A 15,526-nucleotide genomic window follows, 5' to 3' on the forward strand; every position below is an offset into this window, starting at 1 on the left:
ACGCTATGACAGCAAAAAACCTGGGGCAAACGTAATGACAGAAACCTGAGGCAGAATGGTATGATAGAAACCCCAGCCTGGAGCGCTGAGGCAAATCTGGCAGAAACCTGGGCATGAATGGTATGAGAGAAAGCTGTGCCTGCAACACTGAGGCAGATATGTAATGACAAATGTTGAAACAGAAATTGTGCGGCCCGAACACTATGACAGCAAACCCTTGGGGCAGAAACGCATGATACTAGCAATGTAATTGCATGTGCGACTACCATGAGAACGCATGAGCACCTACCATGAGAAACGACACCAAATGACCGACTACCATGCGAACCGCAACGTATACGAAAATGCCATGAGCCACGTAAATGCATGAGAACGTCATCGCATGAGCAACCACCATGAGAAACGTCATCGTATGTGAAACGTAATCGCATGAAAAACGACATCGTATGTGAAACGTAATCGCCTGAAAAACGACATCGTATGTGAAACGTAATTGCATGAGAACCGTCATGAAAAACGTCATCGCATGAGAAACGCCATGAACCAGGGACAGAAACGTAATGACAAAACAAACCAGGGACAGCAACGCAAAAACCGAAACCAGGGACAGAAAACGTAATGGCAGACATGAATGTAAACCCCCCCCCCTGTGAGAACCGTGATCGCATGGGAACCGTCACACCTGAGAACCGTGATCGCCTGAGAAACTACCATGTGAAATGTGATCGCATGACCAATTGCATGAGACACAAAATCGCATGAGAAATACCATGTGAAACGTGACGCATGAGAACCGTAAGCGCATGACAATCGCATGAGACACTGAATCATATGAGACAACATCGCATGAGACACAAAATCGCATAAGAAAATACCACGTAAAACGTGATTGCCTAAGAAACGTAATCGCATGAGAATACCATGTGAAACGTGATCGCATGAGAACCGTAACCGCTAGGGCTGCGCATCTTCACCGATCTCACGATTCGATGCGATTACGATTATCAAGTCCACGATTCGATTCGATTCGATTCCGCGATGCATCACGATGCATCACGATTGCAGCGCAAGTGCGCATGGCTTTCATCAAAAAAAAATTAAGTACTCCATTTTTTTTTCTATCTGTTCTTAAAAAAAAACACACAATAAACACTTCCTGCATGTAGCAAAGTCTAAACACAGCAGACATGCTACAGGAGATGGTCAGAGACTGCAGACATGCTACAGGAGATGGTCAGAGACTGCAGACATGCTACAGGAGATGGTCAGAGACTGCAGACATGCTACAGGAGATGGTCAGAGACTGCAGACATGCTACAGGAGATGGTCAGAGACTGCAGACATGCTACAAGAGATGGTCAGAGACTGCAGACATGCTACAGGAGATGGTCAGAGACTGCAGACATGCTACAGGAGATGGTCAGAGACTGCAGACATGCTACAAGAGATGGTCAGAGACTGCAGACATGCTACAGGAGATGGTCAGAGACTGCAGACATGCTACATGAGATGGTCAGAGACTGCAGACATGCTACAGGAGATGGTCAGAGACGGCAGACATGCTACAAGAGATGGTCAGAGACTGCAGACCTGCTACAGGAGATGGTCAGAGACTGCAGACCTACTACAGGAGATGGTCAGAGACTGCAGACATGATTCAGGAGATGATTATTCTACCCCATGCACCGTTGCTACGTGTTAAAACAATGCACCCTCATCTTATCTGTGATCTGTGCTACTGCTAGCCACCGTGGTCACTCAGTGAAAGTGAAACGGTTGGTAAAGTGATCTCTATCTCTCCTTCTCCAATCTTCGTGGCACACTGGCATTGAACAAACAGCTACAACAACATATGTCATTTAATTAATTATGGTTTTATGTATTCATTCTCTTAGTGATTGATTCACATAACTTCATTACTTAGCTTGTTTGTATGATTTATGGTTTTGCTCTTCACTGCCCCACACATGCACTGCATTGCATGTGTGTGGCAGTGATGAGCTAAATCATACAAAACAAGGTAAGTAATGAAGTTTTGATCAATCAGTAAGACATTGGACAATAGATTAGAGCTAGACCTACATAAACCATAATTAATTAAATGGCAATGGTACGGTCACAAACTCAGTTTAATGTTTAGAAATACAGAATAATTCAGTTTACCCAATCACCATCATTAATATTTATTATTTACAATTATTATTACAGTCATACATTTGGCATATTTGAATTTTGCAGTCCACTCCACATGGTGCATCAAAGATATGATAATATATTATATTATATACCTTGGTTACAGTTATAAGTGTACTAGTAGTACTACTGTGACAGTCAGTGTCTCTGTTGTGTACCTGATGATGATGATGATGATGATGACGAGTCAGTTCTGCACTCAGCTACTCACTGCTGGAGGTCTCCTCTCCTGTTGCCTGTGAGGAGGACAGAGGACAAGTGCAGCCTGTCTCGCTCGGGGTCTCTCTCCCACAGTCCTGCAGCTGCTGCCCACAGCAGCCAGTTGTGAGTCGGCAACATTCTCCCCCTGTACCAGGCAGCCTGCAGTGCACGCTGCATAGTAATGGTAAGCCGAGGAGGACAGCTCTGGGAACTGGGACCGGAACTCACAACAGGTGTCACTCTGTCTCCTCTCACGTGTCTGCCAGTGAAGCAAGAGACACAGGGCGGCTGTGGATGACGTCGGCGGAAGGCGGAAAAAGACGGCGCTTACTTCGGCTGGGGACTCGGAGGAAAGCTAAGTGTCTGAGCGCTCTGGGGGGGGGGGGGCTCCGGGGGGAGGGCTACGCTGTGCTGGCGCTGCATGTGTCCGTCTCCTCTCCTCACGACTCCGAGTGTGACACAGGGGAAGGCGGCAAAACTTCGGCTCCGCGCGGCAGGACGCGACGATGACGTCATCAACATGCATCGATTATTTAAAGCAACCGCATCGATGCAGAATCGCCAGGGGTCGAATCGCGATGCATCGCTGCATCGATTATATTCGACAGCCCTAGTAACCGCATAACAAAATCGCATGAGACACTGAATCAATTGAGACAACATCGCATGAGACACAAAATCGCATGAGAATACCATGTGCAACGTGATCGCATGAGAAACGTAATCGCATGAGAATACCATGTGAAACGTGATCGCATGAGAACCGTAACCGTATGACAAAATCTCATGAGACGCAAATCGCATGAGACACGAAATCGCATGGGACACGAAATCGCATGAGACAATACCATGTGAAACGTAATCGCATGAGAAAATACCATGACACAAAATCGCATGAGAAAACATAATTGCATGAGAAACGTAGTCGCATGAGAAACAACCATGAGACACAGAATCGCATGAGACACAAAATCGCATGAGAAACGTAGCCGCATGAGAAATACCATGAGACACAAAACGCATGAGACACAAAACCGCATGAGAAACGTAGTCGCATGAGAAATACCATGAGACACAAACTCGCATGAGACACAAAATCGCATGAGACACAAAATCGCATGAGACAATACCATGTGAAACGTAATCACATGAGAAACGTCACCGCATGAGAAACTACCATGACACAAAATCGCATGAGAAACGTAGTCGCATGAGAAACGTAGTCGCATGAGATAATACCATAAGACACAAAATCGCATGAGAAACGTAGTCGCATGAGAAAAAATACCATGAGACACAGAATCGCATAAGACACAAAATCGCATGAGACAAATCGCATGAGACACAAAATCGCATGAGACAAATCGCATGAGAAACAAAATCGCATGAGACACAAAATCGCATGAGACAAATCGCATGAGACAAATCGCATGAGACAAATCGCATGAGACACATCGCATGAGACACATCGCATGAGACACAAAATCGCATGAGACACAAAATCGCATGAGACCCAAAATCGCATGAGAAACTTAGCCGCATGAGAAATACCATGAGACACCAAATCGCATGAGAAACGTAGCCGTATGAGAAAAATACCATGAGACACCTCGCATGAGACACGAAATCGCATGAGAAACGTAGTCGCATGAGAAAATACCATGAGACACAGAATCGCATGAGACACAAATCGCATGCGACACAAAATCGCATGAGAAACGTAGCCGCATGAGAAAATACCATGAGACACAACTCGCATGAGAGACAAAAATCGCATGAGAAACGTAGACGCATGAGAAAATACCATGAGACACGTGGTCGCATGCGAAAATACCATGAGACACGTGGTCGCATGAGAAACAATGTCGCATGAGAAACAATGTCGCATGAGAAACATGAAGGCATGAAAACATAAGCAACCAGAAACCTGAGACAGGGGGAGAAGCATGACACATTGACAGTAGTCAATACAGAGCTGGATGTGAAGTGCATGGGTGACTACCATGTTCCCTGTGTGTTACTATTACAGGTTTCATACTGCATGCGATATAACAGTTGTAGCTAACCCTATGCTACTCAGTGAGCACGTGGACAAACCAGCGGGCGGGCGGTGCGAGAGGAGGACCCGGACTAGCACCGGAGAAACCACGTGACCGCCGGCGGCGGAAGAAGGGTGTCTGACCGGCTGGAGATACAGGCAGGCAGATAGGTGGAAAGATCTGGACCCCGGGGGAAGGAAACAATCCCCTAACAGACCTGCGGCGCATGGATGGCTTGCCGGCTGCAGCCGCCCCCCCTCCTCCCTCGCTCAGCGTGAGTTGAGAACTGACAGGGAGGAGGAGCGGACGGCCCTCGCAACACGCCGGTGAGTGCTCGGAGGAGTGGGAGGGAGGTTGGATGGCCCCCCTCGTGTACCCGGAGAATTGCAGCCAATAGCGGCTCCCGCTCCCCCCATACCGCCAGGTACTGGCCCAGAGAGACGCTGGTGGGTCAGATCCACATGTGGAGCAGCCATGAGCGAGCGGGCGGGCGCTCGGACGACCCCTCCCTCCTCCAAATCCGACGGCTGAATGGCGTCTGCTGACGCTGATATGACACGCCCCCCTCCTACCCAGAAATCCACCGCGACCCAGCCCTGACCGGGAGGGAGTCTTAAATAGCCTCAGACTCCTCCCACAAATACAGGCTGGCCTGCGGCCAGCCTTCTTACTTGTAGCTTGTCGCTTACTTTTTTAAATTTTTGTATAATTTTCTTATTATTTTTCTTATTATTTTTCTTATTATTTTTCTTATTCTTTACTTTTTTATTTTATTAATTTAATTTAATTATTATTTCTTATTATTTATTTATTTTTTATCATTTTTTGTTCACTTAACTTTTTTGCTATCACACAGGAGAAAACTATTTCCTGTGTGATAGCAATTGGAGGTGACATGTTCTCTTTATTGACCCTGTCACCTCCAAAACAGGAGTCCTAGCACTGTGCTAGAACTCCTGTCACAGCTGAGATGGGATTCCCCCATAACTTACTGCCCTCAACTGTATGTTCCTGGCGTCGGGGGACTCCATGCCACTGCCGCCCCTTGGAGCCCTGCCGCCCCAAGGCCTGGCCTCAGTGGCCTTGTGGGAAATCCGGGCCTGATCAATGGTGTCATTGAACCCCATTTTTTAGTGTCATTGGGAGGAATTGTGCCCCATCGTTAGTCATTGATAGGAATTATGGCCCATCGTTGGTGTCATTGAACAGTGCCCCAAAGGCCGAATAGAAGCAAGTAAAGGGCCGCAGTTTGGAGACAACTGATCTAAGAAGTTCTTTAAAAAAAAGTTTAAACAAAAAAATCTGATTTCTTACTCGTGGCCAAATGAAAAATAGCAACACGGTGATATACTTACCTGGAGAAAGGTCCTCATCTATTACTGTAGTTGTAGCCAGGAGTGGGGTATATATATCTAGATTCCCCAAAGAACGTCTGATTTCTGCTTCCAGAGTAGGATCAGAGAAACTTATCTCAATGTCGCTTTCATAGTAAGATAGATCACCACTGGCTGCAAAGATAATATAATAACAGCAACTGTCATGGAAGATTCTTTAATCTTTAGTTTTAAATTACACCAAAAAATTTAAGGGTTACTTTTATGCTACACTTTGATTTAAAGCGGAGTTCCGGACACAATTTCACTTTTTAAATATAAATACCCCTGTAATACACAAGCTTAATGTATTCTAGTAAAGTTAGTCTGTAAACTAAGGTCTGTTTTGTTAGGTTGTTACAGCATTAAGACACTTTATAAAATAGAAATTGACTGGGGCCATCTTAAGTGTGGGCATCATGAAGCCAGACTGTATGACTTCCTGGATTTCAGCCTTGCAGATCTCGCACATGCTCAGTGCTGCAAGTCACATGATTCTTCGAGACTGGGGAGTGCACAAACTCCTGGAAAGTTACACCCACTACATTCCCAGGAGTCTGTGCGGTGTAGGTTAGGAAGCTTAAAGCGGTGGTTCCCCTAAAAATAAAATGTTGACATCGCATTTAGCAAATAAATTACAGTTAGAATCGGGTTGTTTTATTTAAAAAATACCTCCGTACGTATCGTTTCCATTATTCGGTCCCACCGCCACTTCCGGGTACGATGCAGGTGGTGGGCGTTCCTAATTGATTGACAGGCATCCGAACGACGCATCCATCGCGTCACGAGATGCCGAAAAAAGCCGAACGTCGGTGCGGCTCTATACGGCGCATGCGCACCGACGTTCGGCTTTTTCCGGCATCTCGTGACGCGATGGATGCGTCGTTCGGATGCCTGCCAATCAATTAGGAACGCCCACCGCCTGCATCGTACCCGGAAGTGGCGGTGGGAACGAATAATGGAAACGATACGTACGGAGGTATTTTTTAAATAAAACAACCCGATTCTAACTGTAATTTATTTGCTAAATGCGATGTCAACATTTTATTTTTAGGGGAACCACCGCTTTAAGCACCTAGGTGCAGGAAGAGGGAAGATTAACTATTCTGCCTAGCAACAACACTTTGAAGGCATCTAAAAAAAAAAAAAAAAATCTTAAAGGACTAATGACATTTTTTAAAACTACTGATGTAATGTTATATTTATGGGTGGAACTCCACTTTAACTAAAGGGTATCAAAAGCCAAAATAAATTTGAGACAGGTAGCTGACAAGCACCAGGCTTTATTTTTTTTACTAACAGCTGACATTGTAAAAGTACTTTACACACCGAGCAAACAAATTTATACTGATGGTAACTAATCCATGTGAATTACATGACTAGGAAGACCTCAGTACTCCATGAGGCAGTGGCAGCTGGTGCTTAAAACCTTTGGGGGGGCGCAAACAAACGAAAAAAAAAAAAAAAAACATCAATTGCAGCCTCACTGTGCCCATCAATTGCTGCCACTGTGCCCATCAATTGCTGCCACTGTGCCCAATTGTCGCCACTGTGCCATAAAATTGTCGCCACTGTGCCATGCCATCAAACGCAGCCACTGTGACCATCAATTGTCGCCACTGTGCCATGCCATCAAACGCAGCCACTGTGCCATCAATTGTTGCCACTGTGCCCATCAATTGTTGCCACTGTGCCATGCCATCACTTGTCGCCACGGTGCCATGCCATTGTCGCCACTGTGCCCATCAATTGTCACCACTGTGCCATGCCATTGTCGCCACTGTGCCTATCAATTGCTGCCAGTTTGCCCCTAAAATGCTGCCAGACTGCCCCCCCGCCTGGCACTTACCTTTCTCGGTCAGCCATCCTCGGATCCTCCTCCACGATCCCTCGAAGTAGTCCCGCCCTCGATGTCGCTTCAGTCAATCAGGTTACCGGTAACCAGAACCGGTGAACCTGATTGGCTGAGACACCCCCTGCATCCCCTGGTTAACTATTTGGAAGCTGAAGGCTGTAATCGGAAAGCCTATCAGAGCCGCCGGACACTTCCAAAGCCAAAAAGCTGCCGTCATTCAGATGGCCAGCGCTCACCAGGGGCCGGCCATCTGAATAGTGGGCGGCAGCGACAATACATAGATTCATGCAATGCATGAATCTATGTATTGTTTTTCAGTGGCGGTGCAGGAGCGAGAGAGGGGCGGCGCTCCTGCGCCCTCTATGGACGCACCGCCACTGCCATGAGGACATTATGGACCACCATACCGTTATTTAGCTTATTTACAGACAATTTTTATCCGATGGGGGGAACGCTTCATCTTCATGATGGATGGAATATACGGAAGGGATAAAATGTCAATGCAGATCAGATAACTAGAAATAAAGCTTTGTGTATTCCTGGTCCTCTGATCTGTGGACTCCTGTGAGACCTCTGTTCATCATAAATATGAAAGGTGAGTATCTAGCCTGGCACTAATATACAATAATACCTTGGATTATGTGCATAATTGTTCCAGAAGAATGCTTGTAATCAAAAGCACTCGTATATCAAAGCGAGTTTTCCCATAGGAAATAATGGAAACTCAGATAATCCATTCTACAGCCACTGGTTGTCTATGCAGTACCGCATGTGGCCAGAGGCACGGGGGGCGCCGGAGATACTGAGAAACACTCAGAAATGCTCAGAGATGCTCAGAGACACTCGAAGATGCCCGGAGACACTCCGAGGTTCCACTGTAGACAGAAATGACCCACATCAAAAGAGCAATGAAGTTCTTTACCTGCACGTACCTCCCGATGTAAGTAAACATCGTTATCCAACTGTAAAATGTGAAACAACATTTGTTAACTGTAAATACTTTTTTGCTCATAAGTATTTTACCAAAGTAAAATATTACCAGGTGCTAGAGGGTCAATGATACCACATCCCAACAAAAATATTAAATTAGAGAAAACCAAAAGGGGAAGAGACTTTATAGGTGCCAAACTTAAGGGGTTCTAAAGGTTTGTTTTTTATTTTCTAAATAGGTTACTTTAAGCTTGTGCATTGTTGGTTCACTTACCGTATTTATCGGCGTATACCGCACACTTTTTTGCCCTGAAAATCAGGGCAAAATCGTAGGTGCGCGGTATACACCGATACCCGCTTTCCCGCGCCGAGTTTGAATACTGCGCCGACATATACCGAGCGCAGTACACTCGGGTATAGTCGGGCAGTCTCGGCTCCTTCCGCGCTCACGTCTTGGACGTACAGGATGTCAGCGCGAGAGTTGCCGAGCCTGCCCGACAATACACGAGTGTACTGCGCTCGGTATATGTCAATGAAACGAGCGGGGAGGACGCGAGGACGCCGCAGAAGGACGCCGGACCTGACGAAGAGGACACCCGAAGCCGCAGACGGACACCGGACCCGACGAAGAGGACACCCGAAGCCGCAGACGGACGCCGGACCCGACGAGGACGCCGATGGACGCCGCACAAGACACCAAAACTGTAAGTACAAAAAAAACGTTTTTTTCCACAGGATTTGGGGCAACTTTAGGGGTGCGCGGTATACGCGGGAGCGCGTTATACCGCAATAAATATGGTACCTTTTGCTTCGATTTCCCTTCTAAATGTTTTTTTTTTTCTTTGTTTTCTTTGTCTGAATTTCTCACTTCCTGTTCCTCCTCAATAAGCTGTTCAGTAAGCTGTTCTAAATGACTTTTCACCGCTCGGATGATGGTGGAAAGCTTACTAAGGAGAAACAGGAAGTGAGAAATTCAAACAAAGAAAAAAAACATTTAGAACGGAAATCGAAGGAAAAGGTAAGTGAACCAACAATGCACTAGCTTAAAGGAACCAATTTGGAAAATAAAAGATGAACCTTCACAACCCCTTTAACTCCACAGAAGAATATATGATAAAATGTACACATTTTATTACAATATAAACATGATTAACCACTTGCCGACCAGAGCACAACTATATACTTCAGCACAATGGCTCGGCTGGGCATATGGGCGTACAGGTACAGTACGTTCCCTTTAAGACGTGGCATTGGGGGCGCGCACATGTGCCCGTCGCGTGCTCCGTGAGTGTGTCCGCGGGTCCCGCGGACTCGATGTCCGCCGGGAGTCCCGCAATCGTCTCATGGAAAGGAAGAATGGGGAAATGCTGATGTAAATAAGCATTTCCCCGTTCTGCCTAGTGACAAGGACACGGATCACTGCTCCCTGTGATCGGGAGCGGTGATCAGTGTCGTGTCACACGTATCCCATCCCCCTACAGTTAGAACAAATCCCTAGGACTTTTTTTCCAAATTGTTTATAGCGCAATAAATAAAAAACGCAGAAAAAAAACCCACTAAAGAAAGCTCTATTTGTGAGAAAAAAAAGAACGTAAATTTTGTTTGGGAGCCACATCGCACGACCACGCAATTGTCAGTTAAAGCGACGCAGTGCCGAATCGCAAAAAGTGCTCTGGTCTTTGGGCAGCCAAATGTTCCGGGCTGAAGTGATTAACCACTTAAGACCTGGACCAAAATGTAGGTAAAGGACCCGGCCAGTTTTTGCGATTCGGCACTGTGTCGCTTTAACTGACAATTGGCTCCCAAACAAAATTGCCGTCCTTTTTTTCCCAAAAATAGAGCTTTCTTTTGGTGGTATTTGATCACCTCTGCGGTTTTTATTTTTTGCGCTATAAACAAAAATAGAGCGACAATTTTTAAAAAAATGCAATGGTCCGGATTCACGTAGCACTTACGCCGACGTATCTCGAGATACGCCGCGTAAGTGTAAATGTGCGCCGTCGTATCTCTGCGCCGTGCCCACAGAACTAGATACGCCTGAAAATAGGCTTCCTACGGCCGACGTAATTCCCTACGCCATCGTATCGTGGGCGCATATTTACGCTGGCCGCAAGGGGCGCTGCCAATTGATTTACGATTCAAATATGCAAATGAGTGAGTTACGCCGATTCACGAACGTACTTGCGCCCAGCGCATTAATATACGCTATTTACGTAAGTCGTACGTCCGGCGTAAAGTTATGTCTCATAAAGCAGGTGTAAGTCAGCAGCATCAATGCAAATGGCTGCACCAGGGAACACAGCCGTCGTTATTTACGTTGTTTACGTAGTACGTGAATAGGGCTGGGCGTAGGTTACGTTCACGTCGTAGGCAGTGATTTGACGTATCTTAGGGAGTATTTCCGACGTGATGCGCCGTTCGTTCGGAACAGACAATCAATGACATCGCCACAGTGAAGAACGGGGAAGCTGTGTTTACACACAGCTCTCCCCGTTCTTTAGCTCCAGGGACCGATCGCGAGACTGCGGCGGCGATCGGGTCCGCGGGTCCCGCGGCCGCGTTCACGGAGCCTTCTGTGCCATTGACCATCCAGTCCATCCAGATATACGTCTTCATGCCATAAAGAAAGAGAGGAGAGAAGAAAAAAGGAGGACAGAACACCACTCCTTTAAGGCAGGGGTCTCCAAACTTTTCAAACGAAGGGCCAGTTTATTGTCTTTCAGACTTTAGAAGGGCCAGACTGTGGCCAGCGGGGGAAGAAAATGTCCTGGGCTTGGCATCAGTGAGAATAAATATGGCCTCAGGGTTGGTGGTCAGTAGGAGGAGGAGTAGTGCCCCTATTAGTAGGAGGACTAGTATCCCATCATTGGTATCAGTGGAAGAAATAGTGCCTCCTTGTTGGTGTCAGTGCAAGGAATAGTACCTCATATCAGTTAGAGGGATCGTGTCCAAGGGCCAGAAAAAAAGGCTAGCAAAGGGCCACATCTGGCCACCGTTTGGAGACCCCTGCTCTAAGGGAAGGATATCATAGCATTGAATACTAGGGACGCTGGTATTCAATAAGTATCCCTTATTTGGAGTTTTAAGAGAAAGAGCCTCTATGATTATTACTGCATGCACACAGCATGGCAAGACTTCATTCATCAAAGAACAATAGTCACCAAAACCAAAACTGATTGACAGAGACTGCCAAACACTAATAAGAATTGTGACCAAACGACATGTGTATGAAGTCTTAAGATGACCGATTGGCACTCTTTTTGTTCTTTTGTTTGGATTTCCTAGTGGAGGCCCTTGTGTGATATTTGGGGACAGCGAGTTTTGTGGTAGAGCTGCCTAGGTTCAGTTATAAAGTTTCATCCACCTTCCTGGATCTTGGTCCAGCACTTCTTATGAAATGTATTCATGGTAGAAGAGTAATGCCTTGTACACACGACCGGTTTTCACGACAAGAAAACTGCCATTTTTTATATTGGTCGAGAAAACCGGTAGTGTGTACGCTCCCTAGCAGTTTTCTCGATGAAAAAACTACTCGACAAAATATTGAAACCAGCTCCTTTTTCTCGTCGTGTTTCCCGTCAGTTTTATTCTCGTCGCGAAAAACGGTCATGTATATGCTTTTCCGAGGGGAAAAAAACGTGCGTGCTCAGAATCAAGTATGCAGCCCAAAAGCAGCCCGAAAGGGTGGCGCCATTTAAAAGGGACTTCCCCTTTATAGTCCCGTTGTACGTGTTGTACGTCACCGCGTTTTGGTCGGACTTTTTTTGGATGAACGTGTGTATGCAAGTCAGGCTGGAGAGGAATCACGTCGAAAAAAATCACTTTTTTCCTGCCGAGAAAAATGGCTGTGTGTACGAAGCATTAAAACTGCTACCAAACAATATACTAATGGTATTGTTTTAACATTATAATTTTTTATTGATTTTTAAACATTTATTTTATAAAACCAACAACCATGCAGTCCAATCTCTCTTAACATTTGTCAATCAATCTCTCTTAATCAATTGTCAATGTGATTACAAAGCTTCCAAAAATATATATTATCCCATTTTATTTATCTAATGGTATTGCTAACTTACAGATGGCGTTAAACTGTCTTCAAAACCTTCTTCTTGTAAACTACTGGATGTTTGCCATAAAGGGAGGCATAGAATAATATACAAAATTGATGATAGTACAGTCATTCCGCTTAAGATTGCTGAAACAACAACAGAAAAAAATTCTAGAATATCATAGTGATGTCTATAAAAATTGGCACAGTTGCATAAAGAAAACAATTTAGCTAAACAGTATTGAAATTTTGATTGGATGGTTACAGATCTACCAGAAATTTTGAGATCTTGGCTCCATTACCATCCTTCTTAGACAAGTAGAATTTAACTCACCAAATAATGAGTAAACCACTGTTCCAGTTAGATGATTCCATGAATTGCAATTTTTTTCATTTGTCTGAATATATCTATATCTATATCTATATATACCGTATGAATATATATATATATATATATATATATATATATATATATATATATATATATATATATATATATATATATATATATATATATATATATATTAGGGATGTGGAAATTAACTATTAATTCATCGATTAATCTTTAATTTTTTTGATCGATCAAAATTATTTTGATTGGTACTCACCTCTCCGCCGGCGTCCGGGCCTTCAGGGAGTTCCGTCAGAGATCCAGTAACGTCATGGACACCAGCGGGGCTTGCCGTGTCCATTTGAAGGGCTCCTTTGCTGCGCCTTCATATCTGCATGCCGGCGGGACCTCACTATCTGCCACACGCAAGGGCTGTTACACTTCCCTCTATCAACCTGGGATTCTATAGCCATCCACTGCGAGTTGTAAAAATTCCCTTCACAGGACATCTACATGCCGACGGACTGATGTTAACCCCTCCTCATCTGGATTCAGCAGTGGCATCATTGTTCAAATTTTTATACCAGTATTATACTTAGCTACATGTTTTTATGACTGCTTTTGCTACCGTTTGGTATTACTCGCACCATTTTTACAGTTTTTGTAGCTACATCGACATTATCTACATCTCCAGTGCAATATTTATTTTGTATCCTGCTATCCATTTTTCCAGTGGTTGGTAGATGCACTGGGAATAAGCCTAAAAGCCTAAAAGCTAAAAGTAGTTGGATCTGTATGTGTGTTATAATTAACCACTTCCCGACCGCCGCATGTACATATACGTCGGCAGAATGGCACGTACAGGCACATTGGCGTACCTGTACGTCCCTGCCTAGACGTGGGTCGGGGGTCCGATCGGGACCCCCCCGCTACACGTGGCAGTCGGGTTCCCCCTCGGGGAGCGATCCGGGACGACGGCGCGGCTATTTGTTTATAGCCGCTTCGTCGCGATCGCTCCCCGGAGCTGAAGAACGGGGAGAGCCGTATGTAAACACGGCTTCCCCGTGCTTCACTATGGCGCTGCATCGATCGAGTGATCCCCTTTATAGGGGAGACTCGGTCGATGACGTCATTCCTACAGCCACACCCCCCTACAGTTGTAAACACACACTAAGTGTACACTAAATCCTACAGCGCCACCTGTGGTTAACTCCCAAACTGCAACTGTCATTTTCACAATAAAGAATGCAATTTAAATGCATTTTTTGCTGTGAAAATGACAATGGTCCCAAAAATGTGTCAAAATTGTCCGAAGTGTCCGCCATAATGTCGCAGTCACGAAAAAAATCGCTGACCGCCGCCATTATTAGTAAAAAAAAAATAATTAATAAAAATGCAATAAAACTATCCCCTATGTTGTAAACGCTATAAATTTTGCGCAAACCAATCGATAAACGCTTATTGCGATTTTTTTTACCAAAAATAGGTAGAAGAATACGTATCGGCCTAAACTGAGGAAAAAAAAAATTGTATATATGTTTTTGGGGGATATTTATTATAGCAAAAAGTAAAAAATATTGAATTTTTTTCAAAATTGTCGCTCTATTTTTGTTTATAGCGCAAAAAATAAAAACCGCCGAGGTGATCAAATACCACCAAAAGAAAGATCTATTTGTGGGGGAAAAAAGGACACCAATTTTGTTTGGGAGCCACGTCGCACGACCGCGCAATTGTCTGTTAAAGCGACGCAGTCCCGAACTGTAAAAACACCTTGGGTCTTTAGACAGCATATTGGTCCGGGGCTTAAGTGGTTAATCGAAATTAGTCGATTAATCGATTAAAAAAATAAATCGATTAATAGAACACAAAAATTTTGATCAGTAACAGCCCTAATATATATGTATATCTATATCTATATATATATATATATATATATATATATATATATATATATATATATATAGAGAGAGATATATCTATATATATCTATATATCTATATATCTATATCTATATCTATATATATAGATATAGACATACAGGGGCAGATCCACAAAGATCTGCCCCGGCGCACCGTATCTGAGATACGCTACCCCCACCGTACCTTACTGCAGTTTGGTTCGAAACATAAAGATTTTGCGGCATAGTCTATCTCTCGTGGCGTAACGGCGCCTAATTCGAATCGGCGAGTAGGGGGGCGTGTTTCATTTAAATTAAGCGCGTCCCTGCGCCAAACGAACTGCGCATGCGCCGTCCCTAAATTTCCCGCTGTGCATTGCGCTAAATGACGTCGCAAGGACGTCATTATTTTGACGTGGACGTAAATTACGTCCATCCCGATTCACAGACGACTTACGCAAAAAAAAAATTCATATTAAATGCGGGAACGACGGCCATACTTAACATAGCAGGTTTAACTATACGCTACAAAACAGCAGCTGTAACTATACGTCGAAAAAAGCCGACTAGAGACGACGTAAAAAAATGCGACGGCCGCTCGTACGTTTGTGGATCGTCGGAAATAGCTAATTTGCATACTCGACGCGGAAAACGGC

The 15,526-nt window shown here is 44.7% G+C and overlaps 1 protein-coding gene across 2 annotated transcripts in view; it reads right to left on the reverse strand.

The window, feature by feature from the left end:
• LOC120936250 (adhesion G protein-coupled receptor F5-like) overlaps positions 1 to 8,621 on the reverse strand; it is a 135,109-nt gene extending 126,488 nt beyond the window's left edge. The window contains exons 1-2 of one of the 2 annotated variants that reach the window (XM_040348469.1): positions 8,584 to 8,621; positions 5,789 to 5,941 (exon numbers count right to left, since the gene is read on the reverse strand). The gene's annotated coding sequence lies outside the window, so the exon portion shown is untranslated. The remainder of the gene's footprint in view (positions 1 to 5,788; positions 5,942 to 8,583) is intronic. The other variant, XM_040348470.1, reaches the window with a different exon arrangement.
• Between the last annotated feature and the right edge of the window lie 6,905 nt (positions 8,622 to 15,526).

This window comes from Rana temporaria, chromosome 4 (assembly GCF_905171775.1).
Source record: "Rana temporaria chromosome 4, aRanTem1.1, whole genome shotgun sequence".
In the NCBI taxonomy this organism is placed as follows: domain Eukaryota; kingdom Metazoa; phylum Chordata; class Amphibia; order Anura; family Ranidae; genus Rana; species Rana temporaria.